Source organism: Megascapheus bottae, chromosome 4 (assembly GCF_031878675.1).
Source record: "Megascapheus bottae isolate mThoBot1 chromosome 4, mThoBot2.hap1, whole genome shotgun sequence".
NCBI classification, from domain to species: Eukaryota; Metazoa; Chordata; class Mammalia; order Rodentia; family Geomyidae; genus Megascapheus; species Megascapheus bottae.
The window spans coordinates 18505093-18526632 of record NC_143512.1 but is presented as its reverse complement, the minus strand read 5'-3'; the positions used below and the strand labels follow the sequence as shown (position 1 = coordinate 18526632).

Sequence of the window (21540 nt, the reverse complement as noted above, 5' to 3'; positions counted from 1 at the left end):
TTGAACTCAGGTCCTGAGTACTGTCTTTGGGCTTTCCTCAAGGCTAGTGCTCTACCATTTGAGCCACAGCATCACTTCTGGTTTTTATATATATGTGTTAGGGAGGAATCAAACCCAAGTCTTCCTGCATGCTAAACAAGCACTCTACCACTAAGCCAAACTTCCAGCCCATCATAAGTACTTTTTTTTTTTTTAACCAATCCTGGGGCTGGGGCTTGAACTCAGGGCCTTGAGCACCGTCCTTGGTCTTTTTCCTCAAGGCTAGCACTCTGCCACTTGAGCCACAGTACTACTCCTGGCTTTTCTATGTATGTGGCACCAAGGGATTTAACCTGGGTCTTCGTGTATGCTAGGCAAGCACTATACCACTAGGCCAAACTCCTGGCCCTCATTCTTTTTTTTTTTAATGTTTTATTGTAATTAATAAAAGGGTTACATGATATTTGCCAGATAGAAGGTGCATTAATTCACATACATTGATACCCTTTCACATGACTTGGTACCCATTACCCTCCCCCCACTCACCACCCACCCCCCCGTCTTGGTTTTCCCCCCTTCCCTATCAAATTTCAAATAACCAAATACAAATAAATTCAATATATCAGATAACAAAGTGAGATACTGTAACAATATGAGATATCCAAGGGACAGCAAAGGAGATGAGAGATAACACAGTATATTAAGGACAACAATCATTCGTTATATGGCTTTTGTTTCAATATCCTGGAGGTCCTTTCAATTAGCTTCATACTATATGGCCTTTTGTATCAAGGTTTTGCTCTATTGCAGATCTCTGCTAGTAGAGCACAAGGTTTCTACTGATTATGACAAATGAGGGGAACCATTGAGCCTAAGTTCCTTTGAGTCTGGCTTACTTCTCTTAATATGATCTTTTCTAAGTCTTTCTATTTCCTAACAAATGGGGCGATGTCATTCTTTCCTGACAGCAGCATAGAATTCCATTGTGTACAAATACCACAACTTGTTGATCCACTCATCAACAAGGGACATCTAGGTTGGTTCCATATCTTTGCTATGGTGAATAATGCTGCAATGAACATTGTTGTGCTAGTGGATTTAGTATGCCCTAGATTCTGGATGGTTGGGTAAATGCCAAGTAGTGGAATTGCTGAGTCATAGGGGAGTTCTATGTTTAGCCTTTTGAGGCACTGCCATACTGCTTTCCATAGTGGTTGAACGAGTTTGGACTCCCACCAACAGTGTAGTAGTGATCCCTCCTGGCCACATCCCCTCCAGCATCTGTTATTATTCGTTTTCCTGATCCTGGCCAAAAAAAATAGAATGGAAGAAAGATAGTCTCTTCAACAAGTTGTGCTGGCAGAACTGGTTAAGCACCTGCAGAAAACTAAAGTTGGATCATTCTTTCTTTATTTATTTTTTTTGCCAGTCCTGGGCTTCAGCTCAGGGCCTGAGCACTGTCCTTGGACTTTCTCAAGGCTAGAGCTCAGCACCACTTCTGGCTTTTTTTCTATATGTGATACTGAGGAATCCAACCCGGGTCTTCATGCATGCTAGGCAAGCACTTTAACCACTAGGCCAAACTCCCAGCCCTCATTCTTTATTTTTTAAGGCCAAGAATAATCAAAGATCATTTTCTGGTTGCTTCCAGCCTGCCCCTCACCATCAATGGCATGCCTGCTCTTTGTTATGCTCTTGATACTTAAAATACAAACTGGAATGCTCTTTCCTGTCTCACATTGATATACTAATATCTTTTAAATATGCTTAATGAGAAGTAGAGGCTTCCTATACACTAATTAGAGTTAACTTTCCACCCCATTCTTATCCTCACCTGAATGAGCTAGCCTGGGTGATCATAGGCCAGCTTCTCTTATGTTTGCCATCCCCACATTATGAAAAGTCTAAGCCTATGGAAAGATAAATAACCTTGGGCCAGGATCATAGCCTAGTGGTAGAATGCTCCCATGGCATGCTTGAAACCCTGGATTTGATTCCTCTGTACCTCATACAGAAAAGAAGCCAGGAGTGGCGCTGTGGCTCAAGTGACAGAGCATACTAGCTTTGAGCAAAAAAAGTTTCTAAGTACAGGGCCCAGGCCCTGAGTTCAAGCCCCAAGACTGGCAAAAATAAATAAGTAAATAAGATAAAAATAAAAAGGTCAATGGCACTTACCTGAAGCATTAGATTTTTATCAGATCATTCTGTGGATCCTTTTTTCTTTCTCTTTCTTTCCTTTTCTTTCTTCCTTCCTTTCTTTCTTTCCTTCCTTCCTTCTTTCTTTTTTTTCTTTGTTTCTTTTTTCTGTCTGTCTTGGCACTTGAACTTTAGGCCTGGGTACTGTCTCTGAGCTCTTCAGCTCAAGGCTACTACTCTTACCCCTTGTGCCACAGTGCCACTTTTGGTTTTCTGCTGGTTAATTAGACATAAGAGGATCATCAGATCTCAGCCTCCTGAGTAGCTAGGATTATAGATGTGAGCCACTGGCACCAGGAGGAAATTATTTTGCCTTGCCATCTGATATCTCATTCTCTCTGTGGGAGAAGAGATTTAGTGGTAACATTTGCTTCTGCTTCATATCAATTCTGAGAATATTACTGTTGTTTTCTTACTCCATAATGCATCTCAGAAGAAAAGGCCATGTGCTTGTAAAAGGTATAGCATGTTTCTTTTTCTAATTTGTGAAGAGATCCACTTAATTGAATAGGTCCCAAAGCTGAATAATTCCTTCCCTAGAAAAAAGAAAAGCAAAAAAAAAAAAAAAAAAAAGAAAAGCAGAAAAATGTCTGCACGCACTCCATTTTCCCAAGCCTTCAAAAACATACTAGGATCTCAATTTAAGCGTGTGTGTGTGTGTGTGTGTGTGTGTGTGTGTGTGTGTGTGTGTGTGTAGTGTGTGCCAGTCCTACGGCTTGAACTCAGGATCTTGGAGGTGTCCATGACTTTGTTTTGCTCAAGATGAATACTCTACCTTTTGGACAACAGCTCCATTTCTGGTGCTTTGGTAGCTTATTGGCAATAAAGAGGCTCATGGAGTTTCTAGTCTAATCCGGCTTCAAACTGTAATCATCATCTCTCAGCCTTCTGAGTAGCTGAGATTCCAGCATCAATTTAAAGATTTAGAAGGGCCTAGAAATAACATGAAGGAAGATTTCAAGGCTCAGTGTTTAAAAAATTTAAATCCTACTTTTTTTAACCCAGAGAGAAATATTTTTCCAAGCTAAAAGAATTTTGATAATAACAACAAACCCACAGATTATGGCACCTAAAAACATGTAAGCTGCTAATAATGAATCCAGTGGCTTCAATAATTTGAGGTGTCTAATAATGCCCTCTAAGTTTTAGAGGGAAGTCCTGACAATCATAAAATATGAGCCATTTATTTCTGAACTACATAAGGGAAAATCTTATTTTATGGACTGTAAAATATTATATTCTGTTTGCTCACAGGAAAAAATTCTAACTTGAATTTGTTGGAGATAGAAACTAAAAGTGACAAGAACATCTACATCCTATACAGAATGGAGTCTGTGATAGAAACAATTCACACATTCATTAATTCTATAAACATTTACTGAGAATCTGAGAAAATAGCAACTCTCCCCCGGGATATTTGGTTAGAGTAAAAATACTGTAAGATACTTTAAAATAACTGGCAATGCATTTGTTAAGCCTTTATTAGAAAATGTTAAGAAATTTGTGTGTGTGTGTGTATGTGTGTGTTTTCTTCTTTCTTTTAAAACATTATTTTATTTAAATTTTTTTTTATATTCACTAGATAGTAGATGCATTACTTCTCACACATTGGTACCCCTTCTCATGTTTTTTTCTCCATTTCTCTCCCCCTCCTGCCACTCCCGCCCACTCCCAATCATCTTGTTTTCCCCCTTCCCTTTCCTATTTCAAATAAACAAATAAACATACATACAATATGCCAGGTAACAAAGTCAGATACTGTAACAATATGAGATTAACCAAAGGGCAAAAAAAGAGAAGAGAAATAACATAGTACATTAAGAACAATAATCACACAAGATAAAGCTCTTGTTTTCATATCCTGGAGATCCTTTCCTTTAGCTTTAACTTATATGGCCTTATGTAACTAGGTTTTGTGCTACTGTATTCCTCTGCTAGGAGAGTCCTAGGGGTGTAGCAATTATTACAAATGAGGGAAAACATTGGCCTATGTTTTTTTGGGGTCTGACTTACTTCACTTAATATGATTTTTTTCTAAGTCTTTCCATTTCCTTACAAATGGGGTAATGTCATTCTTTCTGATGGTAGCATAGAATTCCATTGTGTATAAATACCACATCTTCTTGATCCAATCATCTATTGAGGGGTATCTGTGTTGATTCCATATCTTTGCTATGGTAAATAATGCTGCAATGAACATCACTATGCTAGTGGATTTAATATGTCCTGGTTTCTGGATGATTAGGTAAATGCTAAGTAGTAGAATTGCTGGATCATAGGGGAGATCTATAGGGAGTATTTTGAGAAATCATCATACTTCTTTCCATACTGGTTGAATGAGTTTACACTCCCACTGGCTATGTAGTAGTGATCCCTCCTGGCCACATCCCCACCAACATCTGTTGTTATTAAATTCTAACTGGAATGAGGTGGACTCTCAAAGTTGTTTTGATTTACATTTCTTTTTATGGCCAGAGATATGGAGCATTTCTTCATAATTATTTCCTCTTCAGAGAAGTCTCTTTAAGTTTTTGGCCCATCTTTTAATGGGATGGTTGTTTCAATTTTTTTAGCTGTAGATATATTTTAGATATGAGGCCTTTGTCTGTTGTATGGTTAGTGAAGATGTTCTCCCACTCTGTGGGCTAAGAAATTCTTTTAAGGCTTATCTTTTTCTTAATAATCTAAGGTGTAGGGGGCTGCAGTGATTAAAATCCTTAATTCACAGGCATTATACCTTTCGCAGGTGTCCTGGCTGCTTTGGGCAAAGGGCTATTAGCCAAGCAGGCAGTTGTACCACATTTATCTGCTCCAGCTGTTTAGATCACTCCATGGCTGCGTTGGGCTACACTTCCGTCACAGCTGCTTGCTGCTGAAACACATGTCTGGCTCCTGAAGCCACTATCCCAACCATGACTGTTTCAAATAGTTTGCAGCAAGTCCTTTTAGCTATTACAAGCATTGGTGGATTTCTAGTAGCCATTTTCACCCAGGCCAGCTGAGTAATTCTTTGTCTAGTGATCTAGTAAAAGGTCTGTGATTTGTGTAAACATAATGCTTAAGTTCATGAAGATCTGCTGTAATTGATACAAACCTTGTCCAACCTCTTTCTATATAAAGCAGATTGTCTGATTACTTTTTAAATCAGCCAGGAGACAATGAGCTGTGATTTCCTCTACAACACTAGACCACTTAGGCTTCTCCTAAATAGCCTTTTTGCCTACTTTGGTGGACTTTAGCATTAGTAGAGTAATCTGACTTGATAAAACGAAGAGAAGAGGGCCGGGAGTTTGGCCTAGTGGTTAAAGTGCTTGCGTAGCATGCACAAAGACCCAGGTTCGATTCCTTGGTACCACATACATACAAAAAAGCTGGAAGTGGTGCTGAGGCTCAAGTGGTAGAGCTCTAGCCTTGAGAAAGTCCAAGGACAGTGCTCAGGCCCTGAGCTCAAACCCAGAACTGGCAAAAAAAACCAAAAAACAAAAAAACAAAGAGAAGATAGTTGAAGCAGCAGCTAAATGGTAGCAAAGGTGGCTGCAGTGACAATGGCAGTAGCAATGAGAGGGCAGCTGAAAAGCTACCAGGAGTAGAAGAGGCACAGACAACAAGTGACAGTGTAAGTAGAGAGAAGTAAAAGAGCCAAGGGGAAGCAACTCAGAAGGCTGTGAAGGTCCAAAGGAAACAAACTGTGAGGTCTAGTCATGGAGAGACTTTAAAGGATTACTAAGCCTTAAGATCTAAGGGACTTAGACACCCAAGGCACAAAAACCATAACTCTAGCCAAGGATCCTAACATGCTAGGCCTGAGAGCTATCACACTAATTGCCATGGAACTAAGGAGCCCATGGAAGGGCCATTTGAGAGCTTGAACTAGCAGGCACTTCTAGCTGCTGTTCACTGCTGTCTGCTATCTGCTGCAGTTGTTTGGTGCTTCTGGAAGCTAAGGATTATAGTAGCTGCCAAGTGCTAGAGAAACTGGTGTTTAAAATCGGTGTCCTTGGGCATTCTCAAGGCTAGAACTCTACTTGAGCCACAGCACCACTTCTGGCTTTTTCTATGTATGTGGTACTTGCTAGGCAAGCACTCTACCACTAGGCCAAACTCCCAGCCCATGGAATAATAAATTCTTACCTCACAGAGGTAACCTGGAACTACAAGCTTCCTGATCAACCATTCCAGTCCCTAGGCCTTGGGCATCAAAGGCACAAGGCTGCTACTAGTAGAGCTTCTCTTCACCTATCATGATTTCTATCTGGATAGAACACACGAGTCCATCCTGCTAACTGATAATAGCATGAGCCAAGCACTGTTATCTATTAAGTAAATAATATATTATTCCTCCAAAGGGGACATGTAGTCAAATCATTTTACTTTTAAGTTGATAGCTATTTATGTTAAGTAATATACATGCTATTTGAACAACAAAGTAATTGTCAGATATTGATGGATCTAATTCTATAACAAATTACACTATATCCCTTGCTGCATCCCTTTTGTATAGCTTTTACCAGTGGTACTTTTGGGTTTTAGACATGGCCTCTTCATGGGGTCATATACTAGAATATATATGATATACTTTGCAATTAGGCAGTGTATCTCCTAGACAGACCATTTGTGGTAGCCCTGTGTCAAAACTTGTTGAAGGAACATGGAAGTAGATATTACATCTGGAATAATGTTTTATGGAATACCTAACATATTAGATACAAAGGAGAAGGTGAGGAAACAAGGCAATCTAGTTTTTTATTGTATTTTATTGTTGGGGCAGTATATGAGGGGTTACAGTTACATCATCAGGTAGTGGGTACATTACTTGTTGAACATTGACACCCCTTCTGATGTTTTTCTTCCTTCATTCCACCCCTCCCAATTTTGTTTTTCCCCTTTGCTTCCCTATTTCAAATAAACAAATAAACGTATATACAGTATACCAGGTACCAAAGTCAGATACAGCAACCACATGTGATAAACCATAAAGGGAAAAAAGAGACAAGAAATAACTTCACATAGTACACTGAGAGCAACAATCACAAAGAAAAACCTCTTGTTTCCATATCCTAGAGTTCATTTCGCTTAGTCTTATCCTATATAGCCATATGCACATAGCTTTTGAGCTATTGTGATCCTCTGCTAGGTGAGTCTTAGATGTGTACTAATTATTACAAAATGAGGAAACTAAGGAGCCTATGTTTCTTTGGGTCTGGCTTACTTCCCTTAATATGATTTTTTCCAGGTCTTTCTGTTTGCTTACTAATGGGGCTATGCCATTCTTTCTGATGGCAGCATAGAATTCTGTTGTGTATCAGTACAACATCTTCCTTATCCATTCATCTACTGAGGGGCATCTGGGTCATTTCCATATATAAACTATGGTAAATAGTGCTGGAATTAATATCATTACGCTAGTGGCTTCAGTGTGGTCTTGTTTCTGGACACTTGGATAAATGCCCAGAAGTGGGATTGCTGGGTCATAGAGGAGCTCTATGTTTAAAAGCCATTTTTGTTGTTGTTGTTGTTGTTGTTGGTTGTGAATTCTGGGCCTGAGTATTTTCTCTGAGTTCTTCAGCTCAAGCCTACTGCCCTACCCTTTGAGACACAGCACCACTTCCAGTTTTCTGGTGGTTAATTGGAGATAGAGTCTCAGGGACTTTAGTGCCTGGCCTGGCTTTGAACCTTGTTCCTCAGATCTCAGCCTCCTGAGTAGCTAGGGTTACAGGCGTGAGCCATTGTGCCCAGCTATGTTTAGCCTCTTGAGGAACAACCATACTGCTTTCCAGAGTGGTTGAACAAATTTACACTCCCATCAACATTGTAGTAGCATTCCCTTCTGATCACATCCACACCAGCATCTGTTGCTCTTAGATTTCTTGTTAATGGACATTCTAACAGGAGTGAAGTGGAATCTCAAAGTTGTTTTGATTTGCATTTCATGTATAGCCAAAGATGTCAAGCATTTCATGTGTCTGTTGGCCATTCTTACTTCCTGATCAGAGAAGTCTTTCTTTAAATCTTTAGCCCACCTTTTAATGGGATGGTTGTTTCTTTGAGAGATTCAATTTGACCTGTGCTAAGGAGCCTCTTATTCCTTCCTGTAAAGTTTATTCAGGGTACTTGCTTTTACCTTAAGATCTTTGAGCCATTTGGAATTTATGCTGCTGCATGGTGACTTATATGGATCCAACTTTATTTTCTACAGGTGCCAATTCTGCCCACACCATTTGTTGAAGAGGCTCTCTTTCTTTCATCCTATTTTTTTGGGGGGGGCTCCCTTGTTGAAGATTGGGTGGCCATTGGTCGGTGGTTTGATTTCTGGGTCTTCAATTCTAATCCATTGGTCCTCAGAAGGAACTTTAGGGTTTTTTTTTGTGGGTCATGGGGTTTGAACTCTGGGCCTGGGATCTGTCCCTGAGCTTTAGGGTTTTTAGTGCCTGGGCTAGTTTTGAACCGTGATCTACTCAGCCTCCTGAGTAGATAGGATTACAGGTGTGAGCCACCATGCCCAGCGGCATTTTAGCTTTTAAGATAAATTTTCATATGTAATGGTAGAAAAAAATTATTTTGAATAGCAATAAATAAATAAATAATAAAGTTAATAAAGATGTCCAAAACCCATAGGAGATAAAATTTAAAACACTTCTGAAGAACATGAATGTAGAGTTGAATAAATATAAAGTGCTTCCTTCTCAGACGTCTAAGAGAGGGGTAAAATGGTGATGGAGTCCACAAATCCCGGGAGCACAAACTCCGGAGACCAGACTCCAGGTGCAGATCTAACTTTATTTTAGAAAATGTGCTCACTAAAATACAGATCCAGCGGTTGCTGCCACATCATACCAGCAGCAAATAGGGACCTTTCTGAATTCCACAGTCAGCCAATGGTGTCTGTGAGGCCTGCCCCATTTGATGGGAGCGCCTGCTCACGCTCTGGCTCTGGACTGCTTATGTCACTGAGTGTGCCCAGGAGCATACATGCTGAAAGGCACAGAGTCCCAGAAGCACAAAAAAGCAATCTGGGCTTCTACGCCACTAGCTAGGAATCCCCACAGATATATTTACATTTAGAAAATGCAAAATAACCTCACATTTATGCATGAATAAATTCCAGCTTCTTCAAAGATCCAAATATAAAAGGCTAGTGATTTAAGTCCCAAAGAAAACATGAATCAATACCTCTTTAGTATTTACTTTGGGAAAAGCTTTTCAACTATGACACAAAATTTAGAGACAATAATTTGACTACATAAAATTAAAATTTTTCCATTGTTTTATATTTCTGTCAAGGACAATCAGAATCTAAGGAAAGATTAGACACTCTAAAATGGAGAGAAAACTACAAGTTAACTCATCTATAATGTTTTAAAGTGCCAAGATTATGAATGTCACTGAGAGAAAGAGTCTCTTATACATTGAAGGAAACTAAAAGAATGTGATAACTAAATGGAACATGATTCTGAATGTGATCTTTTCACCACAAAGGAAATTACTGGTGCCACTGTTAAAACTTAAGTCAGTTTTGAGAATTAGATGGTAGTGATATTTCAATATTAGTTTGATGTTTGTATTATGAATACAATAAAGATGCTCCTGTATTTCATGATTACTGATGTAGAATATAGAAAAAAATGACAAGAAATTAGAAGAGACATAGAGAAAAGGAAAAAGGGAAAGGGGAAGATGAAGGGTAAGGTTATAGAGGATATTATGATCAATGTATGTTATATGCATGTATGAAAAAGACACTGTTAAATCAATTATTCTGTTAAATAGTATGAATAATAATTATAGAAAAAAAGAAGTAACATTAATATTCCTCTTATAAGAACTCCTCTATGTTAATAGGTAGACAAACATAGGTTAAGGAGTTACATCTAACTTCTTCGAAACATTTTAAAAGAAGATGATTATCTTTGTAAAAAAATACACAACTATTATGTGATGAGGGTATAATAGGTATCCGATGGTTCAGAAAGAAGAATGTTGAGCAGACCATAGTAGCAAACACCTATAGTCCTAGCATTTAGAAGGTTAAGATGAAAGGATCAGTGAAGGCTAGCTGTAAGATACTGTCTTAACAACAGCAAAAAATGCAACAATTTAACCAACCAAACCAAACCCTCTTTAAACTGTAGTTGTAAATTTGAGATCGAAGTATATATGTGTGTGTGTGTGTGTGTGTGTGTGTGTGTATGTATATGTGTATAGCATATACATATAAAATGTGATATAGTATATACATATATATATAGTTTACACCATTATCTTGATAAAATAATAGATTTCATGAGAAACATTAAATTATCAAAAGTGGCCTTAGAAGATATTTTTTAAAAGTCAGATGTAGTGGCTTATGCCTATAATCTTAGCTACACAGGCAGCTGAGATCTGAGGATCATGGTTCAAAGCCAGACCGGGCTCTAAAGTCTGTGAGACTCTTATCTCCAATTATCTACTAGAAAACTGAAAGTGGTGCAGTGGCCTTGAACTGAAGAGCTCAGGAATAGCACCCATGCCCAGAGTTCAAGCCCCAGAGGAGGCTGGGTGCTGGTGGCTCATGCCTGTAATCCTAGCTAGTCAGGAGGCTAAGATCTGAAGATCACAGTTCAGTTCAAAACCAGGCATGGCATGAAAGTCCATGAGACCAATTCATCACTAGAAAACAGGAAGTGGCACTGTGGCTCAAGTAATAGGACAGAAGACTGAGCTGAAGACCTCAGGCCCAGAGTTCAAGCACCAAGCCCCAGGACTGACAAAATAAAAGAAAAACCAACAGAAAAGACATACAGAAGGTTTTCAGAAGGCAATTCTTAAACCACCATGAAGACCAGATGTTCTGACAGGAGAATTCTACTTAACCCTGAAAAATCAGAATGTTCCAGTGCTATTTAAATTATTAGAGAACACAGGAAAAGAAAAAATGTTTCCAGTTTTTAATAAAATGAAAATGGTTGTAGAACCTAAATATGACAAAACAGAGATCTTTCATATATAATATCCTGCCTCTATAATGTCACAAATATAAATAAAGCATTAAACTTGGCAGCATATTAGAAAAAGAATCAATGAACAAATGACACTTTATTTTCAAATACAGGAGGTTCAGTATCAGAAAAAATGTAATTTCCCATGTTAAAAAATAAAAATAAACTGGGTGTTGGTGATTCACACCTGTAATTTTAGATACTCTAGAGGCTGAGATCTGAGGATTATGGTTCAAAACAAACTCAGGCAGAAAAGTCTATGAGACTCATCTCCAATAAACTACTCAGAAAAAGCCAAAAAAGTGCTATGGCTCAAGTGATAGAGCACTAGCCTTAAGCAAAAAGAATCTGTTCTTATTGCTAGAGGTTCAATTCAATGTATATTGGATCTAATCTTTTTTTATTTTTTTTGCCAGGCTTGAGCTCAGGGGCTGAGCACTGTCCTTGGACTTTCTCAAGTCTCAAGGCTTTATTTCATATAGTCTCATTTCAGTTTGTGTGTTGAACTTTCCTTCCTCCTTCATTCCTTCCAAGTTCCTTCTGTCTTTATTCTTTTATAATTTCTTTGCTCCCTCCCCCACCTTTTTCTGACAGTGATAGGTTTTTCTGGGCCTTGTACTTGCTATCATTGCTGAATTAGCTCACACTGTGTCTTACTATTTTTGTGCTTCCCCTTACTGAGGTTTTGGTTTGTTTGTTTTTGTTTTTTATGGGTCCTGTGGCTTGAACTGGCCTGGGCACTGTCCCTAAGCTCTTCAGCTCAAGAGTAACACCCTAACCCTGGGCCTGGGCATTGTCCCTGAGCTCTTCAGATTACGTCTACTGCCCTACCCTTGAGCCAAGCTCCACTTCCCACTTTCTAGATGTTAATGGGAGATTAGAGTCTCTCGGGTCTTTTTGTACCCAGGCTGGCTTTGAACCTTGATTCTCAGATCTCAGCCTCCTGAGTAGCTAGGATTACAGGTGTGAGCCATCACCCCGGTGAGGTTTTTTTTTTAATAGTTGGTTTATTTATAGATTTAAGTTTTATTTTATCTGCTTTTATAACAATTTTATGAAGATGTAATTTATGAGGAAATAAATACATTCATTGAATTGTGCAGTTAGTGGAGTATTTATTTTTTATTTTTTGAGTTTAAATTTTTTATTAAAGAATGTATTAACATTGATTTTTGCATCATATTTCAAATGCCATGTTTAACACATAAGTATTCAAGAAGGGAATCTCTATATACAATCATTGGCACATAGATTTTAGAACATAATTAAATTAAGCTGAGGGTTTGTACGTCATAGATACATATTAACATATGTAATAAAACATTATGTGTATAGAGTACATAGCCCATTATAGATTTTTATGTCTATGTAGTCATGCTTATATTTCCAAGACCATGTCCACAACCTTGGGTACCCAAATACTGAATCATTGCTGTTGTACTGTTTGGATCTAATATCCACATATTAAGGATACCATGCTCCTTTTGTTCCTTTTGTCTAGACCTATCTCACTCAACATGATTCGCTCTAATTTCATCCATTCCCAGTGAATGCCACTATTTTATCTTGTCTGTTGGCTATGTAGAATTCCATTGTGTGTGTGTGTGTGTGTGTGTGTGTGTGTGTGTGTGTGTATACACATATCACTTTTTTTGTATCCATTTGCAGTATGGCATCTGGGTTGTTTCCATCTCCTGGCTATTGTGCATAGTGCAGAGATGAACATGGTTGAGCAGGTGTCATTATATACTGGGTTATGATGCCCAGGATTGGTATGGCGGGATCGTAGGGAAGGCCAATTTTCAGGGTGTTTTTTTTTTTCTTTCTTTCTTTCTTTTTTTTTTTTTGTGGAAACCTCCAAACTGCCTTCCAGAGCAGCTGTACTATTTTACATTCCCACCAGCAGTGCAGTACAGTTCCTCTTTCACCACAATTCCGCCAGCATTTGTCCTTGTCTGAGTTCAGAATGTTGGCCATTCTAACTGGGGTAAGGTGGTATCGTAGGGTTGTTTTGATTTCTTTTATGATCATGAATGATGAGCATTTTCTCATATGTTTTTCTGCCATTTTAACCTCTTCTTTTGATAAGTCAATCTTTAGTTCCCTTGCCCATTTTAGTGATTGGTTTGTTGGCTTTGAAGGGGATTAATTTCTTGATTTCCCTGTAGATACTGGTTATTAAAAGCATTTGTCTGATGTATTGTTGGTAAATATCTTTTCCCAGTTGGTAAAAGCTATGCTTTTATCTGTGCAGAAACTTTTTATTTTTAGGTAATCCCATTTATCAATTCTCTCCAATCTGTTGTGACCCTAGGATTCTGTTCAGGAAGATTTTGGCCTGTACCTATGAAGTTCCAGTGTCTCTCCTACTCTATCATGTAACTGTTTCAAGGTTTCAGGTCTGATATTGAGGTCTTTGATCCATTCTGAGTTAATGCTTGCACATGGCGAAAGGCTAAGGTCAATTTTTAATTTTCTGCATGTGGCTGTCCAGTTTTTCCAGCACCAATAATTGAATAGGTTGTGTTTGTTCCACTGTATATCTCTGGCTTGTTTATCAAATATAAGTTGACTATAGGTATGTGGTTTTATTTCTGCATCTTCTATTCTGTTGCATTGATCTTCTGGTCTATTTTTGTGCCAATACCATGCTGTTTCTGTTATTATGGCTCTATATTGGAGTTTGAAGTTTGGTATTGTTATACCACCTGCATTGCTCTTTTTGCCTAGGATTGTTTTGGCCATTCTAGGTCTTTTCTTGTTCCATATGAACCTTTGGCTATATCTTCTGTTTCAGCAAAGAATGTCTTTGGGGTTTTGATGGGGATTGTATTAAACTTATATATCATTTTTGGCAGTATAGCCATTTTCACTGTGTTGATTCTCCCTACCCATGAACATGGGATGTTTTCCATTTCCTGGAATCCTCTTTAATTTTTTTCATTAGGCTTTTATAATTTTCATTAAATGATTCCTTTACATCTTTGGTTAAGTTAATTCCTAAATACTTTATTCTTTTGGGGGCTATTGCAAATGGGATCATTTTCTTGATTTCTTCTTCTGTTTGCATATTGTTCATGTACAGAAAGGCTACTGAATTTTGCGGGTTGATTTTGTATCCTGCCACTTTGCTAAGTGGTTTATTAGTTCTAGGAGTTAGGGAGTAGAATTTACTGGGTTGTTCAGGTATAGGATCATGTCATCTGCGAATAGGGATAGTTTATTTCCTTCTTTCCCTATGTGGATCCCTTTGATGTCCTTCTCTTGCCTTATTGCTCTGGCTAAGGGTTCCAGCACTCTATTGAAGAGAAGTGGAGAGAGTGGGCATCCCTGTCTTATTCCTGATTTTATGGTAAATGGTTCTAGTCTTTCTCCATTTAGCATGACACTGGCTGTAGGTTTGTCATATATGGCTTTAATTACTTTAAGGAATGTACCTCCTATTCCTATTTTTTCTAGTGCTTTCAATATGAATGGATGCTGTACTTTGTCAAGTGCCTTCTCAGCATCCAGAGAAATTATCATATAATTCTTATCTTTAACTCTATTAATATGATGTATTACATTAATTGATTTGGGAATGCTAAACCAAATCTGTGGGATGAAGTCTAGTTGATCATAGTGTATAATTTTAAAAATTTGTTTCTGGATTCTGTTAGCTAGTATTTTATTGAGGAGCTTTGCATCTGTATTTAGTAGAGAGATTTGTAGTTCTCTTTTTTTGTTGGGTCTTTCCCTGGTTTGGGGATGAGTATGACATTAGCTTCAAAAATGAGTTTGGTATGGCTTCTTCTGTTTCTATTTCTTGGAAGAGTTTCAAGAATATAGGTGTTATTTCATCTTTAAAAGTCTTGTAGAATTCCGCAGTGAAACCATCTGGACCTGGGCTCTTTTTTGGTTGGCATTTCACTGATTGCTTTCACTATCTCATTTTATGAAATTGGTTTGTTCAGTTGGCTTATCTCTTCTTGGTTCAATGTGGGTGCCTATATTTATTTAAGAAATCATCCATTTCTACTAAATTTTCCTGTTGCTTTAAATATAGGCTCTGGAAGTACTTATTCATAATGGACTGAATTTCTTCAATATCAGTTGTGATTGTTCCCATAGGATCTCTTATCTTTATTTTTATTTATTGTATTTTACTTTTTGTTGAAAATGAAGTTTTATTGGAACATATACTCATTCATTTATGTATTATCAGAATGCTTACCCTGATAATTTATTTTTATTTTTATTTTTATTTTTTTGTCTGTCATGGAGCTTGGACTTTGGACCTGGGTGCTGTCCCTGAACTCTTCAGCTCAAGGCTACTGCCCTACTCCTTGAGCCATAGTGCCACTTTTGGTTTTATAGTTGTTAATTGGAGATAAGAGTTTCATAGTCTTTAGTGCCTGGGCTGGATTTGAACTTTGATCCTCAGATCTCAGCCTCTTGAATAGCTAGAATTACAGGATGAGCCACCACACTTGGCTAATTAGAAAAGTTTTGACAAATGTGTATGTACATGGAATGAACAGTATCTTCTAATACAGAATGTCGGTATCACTACAAAAAAGTTCCTCATGCCTGCTTAGAAGGTTTTTAGTAATTATGTCTTCAAATATTTTCTCTTTGTGGTCTCATTGATCTTCCTTTGGAATTTGAAGTGTTTACATACCGATGTTGCATATTAAATTTGATTTTAAGTGACATTTTAATGGGCTTGAGGCAGGAATACAAATGCTTCTCAAACTACGATACTTCCCAGAAGCATATGTGTGTCAATTTTAGTTATGCCTATTTCTTAGCACATTAATTTTGTGGCTGGGTATTGTGCCATTTGCTTAACATTTTTCTTTTGTACTATTGAAGTTTCAAAATGTCTGAGGTAAATAATTGTGTAATTAATGTTTTGTGCACAAAAGGTTTTTCTACCTCAGAGATTGTTTTCTCAACAGTGACTAAATCAAAAGTGTTCATGGTTTTAAAATCCTCAAGGTTTATTGCCAAAATGTTCTTTAAAGGGATTCACTAATTAAAATGTGATTGACGGCCTATAACAGAGTGCTTGACTTTAACAATCAGCAACTTCATACCCAAAATACAAAGTGCTTGTACAAAGCAGAAATTTAATGTAGCTATTTTAATTCTATGCTTTTTTAAAGGATGAAAATACCTTCTTTCAAAAATGTGAATTTGTTGTATTTCTAGAGGATTGAAAATTTCTCCATTTGTATTTACTTGCTATATTTTCCTTTTCTGAGTATTGTCTCTTTATATACTTTGTACTTTATGTAATTAATAAAGCTAGAGTTTGATATAATTTGAAAGCAACCTGTAGTGTCAATTCCTCCATACAAAGCCATATTGCTAGAGTAATGGGATAAGTAATAGTTGTTCATTTTGAAAGAAGTCTGGCTAATGATACTGGAATTTTACAAAATCACTGAACAAATTCAAAGTAGGTTGAATAATTCACCTGTGACATGTACTCACACAATCAAGGAAGTCGCAGAAGGGCATGCTGAAGAATCTGTCAATGGTTAGGTACTGAAACATAAGTTAGAGAAATATACATGTATTAAATGAGCCGTATGGACTGAATTATAATTTAGGATTAACTGCTTATGACATAGCAGTTAGCCTAACTCCATTTAAGCATGGTTGTTAAGATCTACTGTTGTGAGAGATGCATTCAACCAAATATTATAAATTGTAAATACAGATTGCTTAATAAGGGATTAAACAGGATACATAATTTGAAAAACCATTTCATATGTAACAATCAGCATTATTTTTTTTCAGGGTTATTTATTTATTTTATTATACAAGTCTTTGGAGGGCATTTACAATTTAAATCACCCAGGGAACAGTGACATACACAGGTGATAATAGGTACTCAGTGGGCTGAGATCCCAGAGGATTGAATTTTTTATTAATGAATTTATTAACGTTGATTTTTACATCGTATTTTAAATGACAAGTTTAACATACAAGTGTTCAAGGAGGGAATCTCTATTTACAATCACTGGGACTTAGTATTTAGAACTTAATCAAAATTAGGCTAAGGGTTTGTATGTCATAGAAACATATTAATTTATGAAATAAAACATTATGTCTATAGAGTCATAGGTTTTTATGTCTATATAGTTATGTTTCTATTTCCATTACCATGTCCATATGCAGTTATTGAGTCCTCACTCTTGTACTCTTTGGATTTAATAGCCACATATTAGGATTGAACTTTTTTTAAAATTTCTTTTTGTTAAATTAATTTTTATTGTAATGTATAGAGGGGTTACAGTTACATTTGTCAGGTAGTAGGTGCATTACTTCTCACACATTGATACTTCTTCTCATGTTTTTGTTCCCATTTCCCTCCCTCCATCCCCTCCAAAATTATCTCATTTTCTCCCCTTCCCTTTGCTATTTCAAATAAACGAATAAACGTATATACAATATACCAGGTGACAAAGACAGATACAGTAACAATATTAGATTAACCGAAGGGCAACAGAGGATAAGAGAAATAACAGTATATTAAGAACACCAATCACACAAGATAAAGCTTTTTTTTCCATACCCAGAGGATTGAATTTTGAAGCCAGCTTGGGCAGAAAAATCTAAGAGATTTTGTTTCCAAACAAACAAACAAAACAACAAAAAGCAAGGGTGGAGACATGGCTCAAGTGGTAGAGAGCAAGCTGGGCTAGCATGCAATATGAGCAAGCTTGAGACCCTGAATTCAAGCTCTCAGCGCCCTAAAAAATCATAACAGTAATTGCATATTCCAATCCATTTAAGTGAGACATTTCTGTAGTTCATGATATTTAATGCCGCATTGCTGATGCACATGGATCACATCCAGGCATTGGGGGTGATCTCTTTAATGATTTCTAGGTTCCCTAAGCACAATTACAAATCAAAATAGAATGTAAATACGATATCAGAAAGTCAGGGTCTCTTTCACTTAAGCAAGCAATAGCATAGAATGAGAAAGTTAAGATATGACAATGAAATAATATCATTGCCTTGAGTGTTTCTTAGTTACTATTCTGATATTGTCATCTTTTTAGGCCTTTACTTAGTAACTGTAAAGCAGGTTTCCCAGAACCTTACTGATAGATTCTGTTGAAGAGACCCCAGTTGCTGTCTATGGCTGACCAAATTATAAACTTATTTATAAATTTAAGTTATTTAAATTCATAATTATAGTCTATGTGTCTAAATTTATAATTATAATTTACAATGTAATATAAATTTCAATTTATACTTGTCAGTTATATTTCTGAATACTCTGAGTTCTGCACTAGACAGTGACTATTAAAAGAAAATATGATAATAGTAATCAACAAATCAAAAATGAAATTGATCATTGTGCTTCTCTCAGGGGTGTACCAGTTTTAATATTAAGCATTATTTAGTTTGGACTTAATTATCTCCCAAAAAGCCAGCCCTGAATCAATGCCAACTGAATGAAATTGAATTGGCTTTGGGCAACATTGCAATCATTACTAGTAAATTCAGAACTAGAAGAGCACTCTGTGAACTGTGATGAAAATCACATGTATAATGGTAGATTTCACTTCTTTACCCTTCAAGAGGAAATCATTTTTGGAAACAATATATTTAAATGTTGCTTACTTTGCCCTCCTGTCCAGTACTGGGTGATACCAATACCAGTCTTTTGCTACTATACCAGGGGCTCCTGCTGGTCCCAAGGATCCTCCTCTTCCCAGGAACCAGCTGATCCTCTCTGTGCAGCGCCCTCTAAACTCCCATACCCTCTCTTTGTCCATTTACATGGACTATTAAAGTGAAAAGAAACCAAAGCCCTAACTCTGTCTCATTTCTTTCTGAAAGCTTACTGAAATAATGGGTCCTACTTTAAATTTCCTACACAAACCTTATTTTCCACTTTTCAATAAGAACAGTTATGCTAACCATAGCAATATGTTCTTTTCAGTAACAAAGCACAAATATCACAAGTTTGACCTTTTTTTGAAGAATAAGCACACCTTAAAATCTGTAGAAAGCTGATGCTTTGAGCTGGCTTGCATGATGACCTCTCCTTTCAAATCAACCTAAAATTTAGACTGTATTTTCAAGTGAGAAGCCACAGAAAGTGACCTCTGAATGAATGTTTGGTGGTTACTTTGTCAGAGCTACCAAGTAATAATCTATTTACAGCCTGCACATACCTATCCCTAAAGGGCACTTTTTGCTGGTGATAGGGACAAAGGCAACTGTTTTTCTCTGTCCATTATTAATCATCTTATATTTTCATTGCCTACTTTTGTTCTATTCTCATGGTGTATTATACAGTTAGGGTAGTTTTTTTGGTGGTTGTTGTTTTGTTTTATTTTGGTTTTTGATAGACAGTAAAAGCCTAATGATTTTGTACAACATAAAACAATGCCTAGAGTTGTAGACAAAAAATTCAGAGAAAAGAAAGGCATATAAAGGTTTTCTGGAAGGGACTCTGTTGTTCAAGTGGTAGACTTTCTAGCCTTGAGCTGAAGAGCTCAGGGGCAGTGCCCTGGCCCAGAGTTCAAGCCCGACAGCTGACCAAAAAGAAAAAAAAAAAAAAAGACAGGCTTTCTGTTAAAAGAATCTCATCTCATTTGAATCAAGCTATCAAAAGAAAGTCTAAATTATCTCCTCATTTTCTTCCAACTATTTTATTTTGGTGAATTAAGAATAACATTTAAATGAGAAGAGGTATCAATGTGCAGGAAGTAAGCACCTACTACCTGACAAATGTAACCCCTCTATACATTATCACAACAACAACAATAACAATAAAAGAATAATATTGAAGTCTGAAAATTTTCTCTTTGAATTTGTTTTTATAAGTATGAATTTACTTCAGCAAGATACATTTTGACTTTCACATCTGAAAAATAAGAAAGTTCTCCACCTCCAAGTTTTTGGTGGTTAATTGTAGATAAGAGTCTCTCAGACTTTCTATCTTGGCTGGGATTTTTTTTTTTTTTTGCCAGTCCTAGCCTTGAGCTCAGGGCCTGAACACTGTCCTTGGCCTTTCTCAAGGCTAGGGCTCTACCACTTGAGCCTCAGCACCACTTCCGGCTTTTTTCTATATATGTGGTAGTGAAGAATCAAACCCTGGTCTTCATGCATGCTAGGCAAGCAGTCTACCACTAGGCCAAACTCCCAGCCACTTGGCTGGGATTTTTCTCCAGTCCTGGGGCCTGAACACAAGGCTTGAGCACTGTCCTTGGGCTCTCTCAAGGCTAGAGCACTACCAATTGAGAATTTATTTATTTTTTTGCCAGTCTTGAGGCTTGAAGTCAGGACCTGGACATTGTCCTTGGCCACTTTTTTTTTTGCTCAAGGCTGGTGCTCTGCCACTTGAGCTATAGCTCTTGGCTGGTTTTGAACAGTGATTTTCATTTCTCATCTTCTTGGGTAGTTAGGATTACAGGCATGAGCCTGGTTAAGGGCATATATTTGTTAAATTATGGTAGTTCACCCCACTTTTATTACTGAAGCTCTATGTAACTAACACAGTATAATCATAGGGTTTTTTTTGTTAGAGAATGGATTCTGCCTGTTATTTGGCTCAGATGAACTCTGGTTATTAAAGTCCTTTTCGTGTGTGTGTGTGTGTGTGTGTGTGTGTGTGTGTGTGTGTGTGTGTGTGCGTGTGTGTGTGTGTGTGTGTGTGTTTGTGTATATGTGTTGTTTTTTGTAGGGCTTGAACTCAGTACCTTGGTGCTGTCCCTGAGCTTTTATGTTTAAGGGTAACGTTTTATCACTTGAGCCACAGCTGCCTTTTCAGTTTTGTGTCTCTCAGGCTTTCCTACCTGTGTTACTCAGATTTCATCATCCTGAGTAGGGAGGATTACAGGTGTGAGCCATTGGCACCCAGCTTACATGTGTGGTTTTATTTTATTTTATTTTATTTTTTGCCAATCCTGGGCATGAGCTCAGGGCCCGAGCACTGTCCCTGGATTTTCTCAAGGCTAGGTCTCTACCACTTGAGCCACAGCACTACTTCTGGCTTTTTTCTATGTATGTAGTATCGAAAAATTGAACCGGGGTCTTCATGCATGCTAGGCAAGCACTCTACTACTAGGCCAAATTCCCTGTCGGTTTTGTTTTTTTAATTTAAAAAGTGGGTAAATTAATAGTTTTTAAATCATAGGTATTGATAGGCTTAAATTAGATAACCCTTTCGCAATGTTTTCCTCAATGGCTATCTCACAGTAAATGTTAAATAAATCACTGTTATTTTCATAGGTTATTTAAAATACTTATGTTTCTGGTAGCTGTTGTATTTACTTTATAGAAGTAAAAACTTTGTTCTTCCAAGGCTGCAAGTCTTGCTTACTGGTGGTCTTTCTCTCTTAATGAAACAAGAATTTCAGGTATGTGTGTCTGG

At 37.3% G+C, this 21540-nt stretch overlaps 1 long non-coding RNA gene across 1 annotated transcript in view; it reads left to right on the top strand.

Moving 5' to 3' along the window:
• The window catches only part of LOC150064126 (uncharacterized), an 87678-nt gene that overhangs the window by 60082 nt on the left and 6056 nt on the right, over nucleotides 1-21540 (top strand). The window lies entirely within an intron of this gene.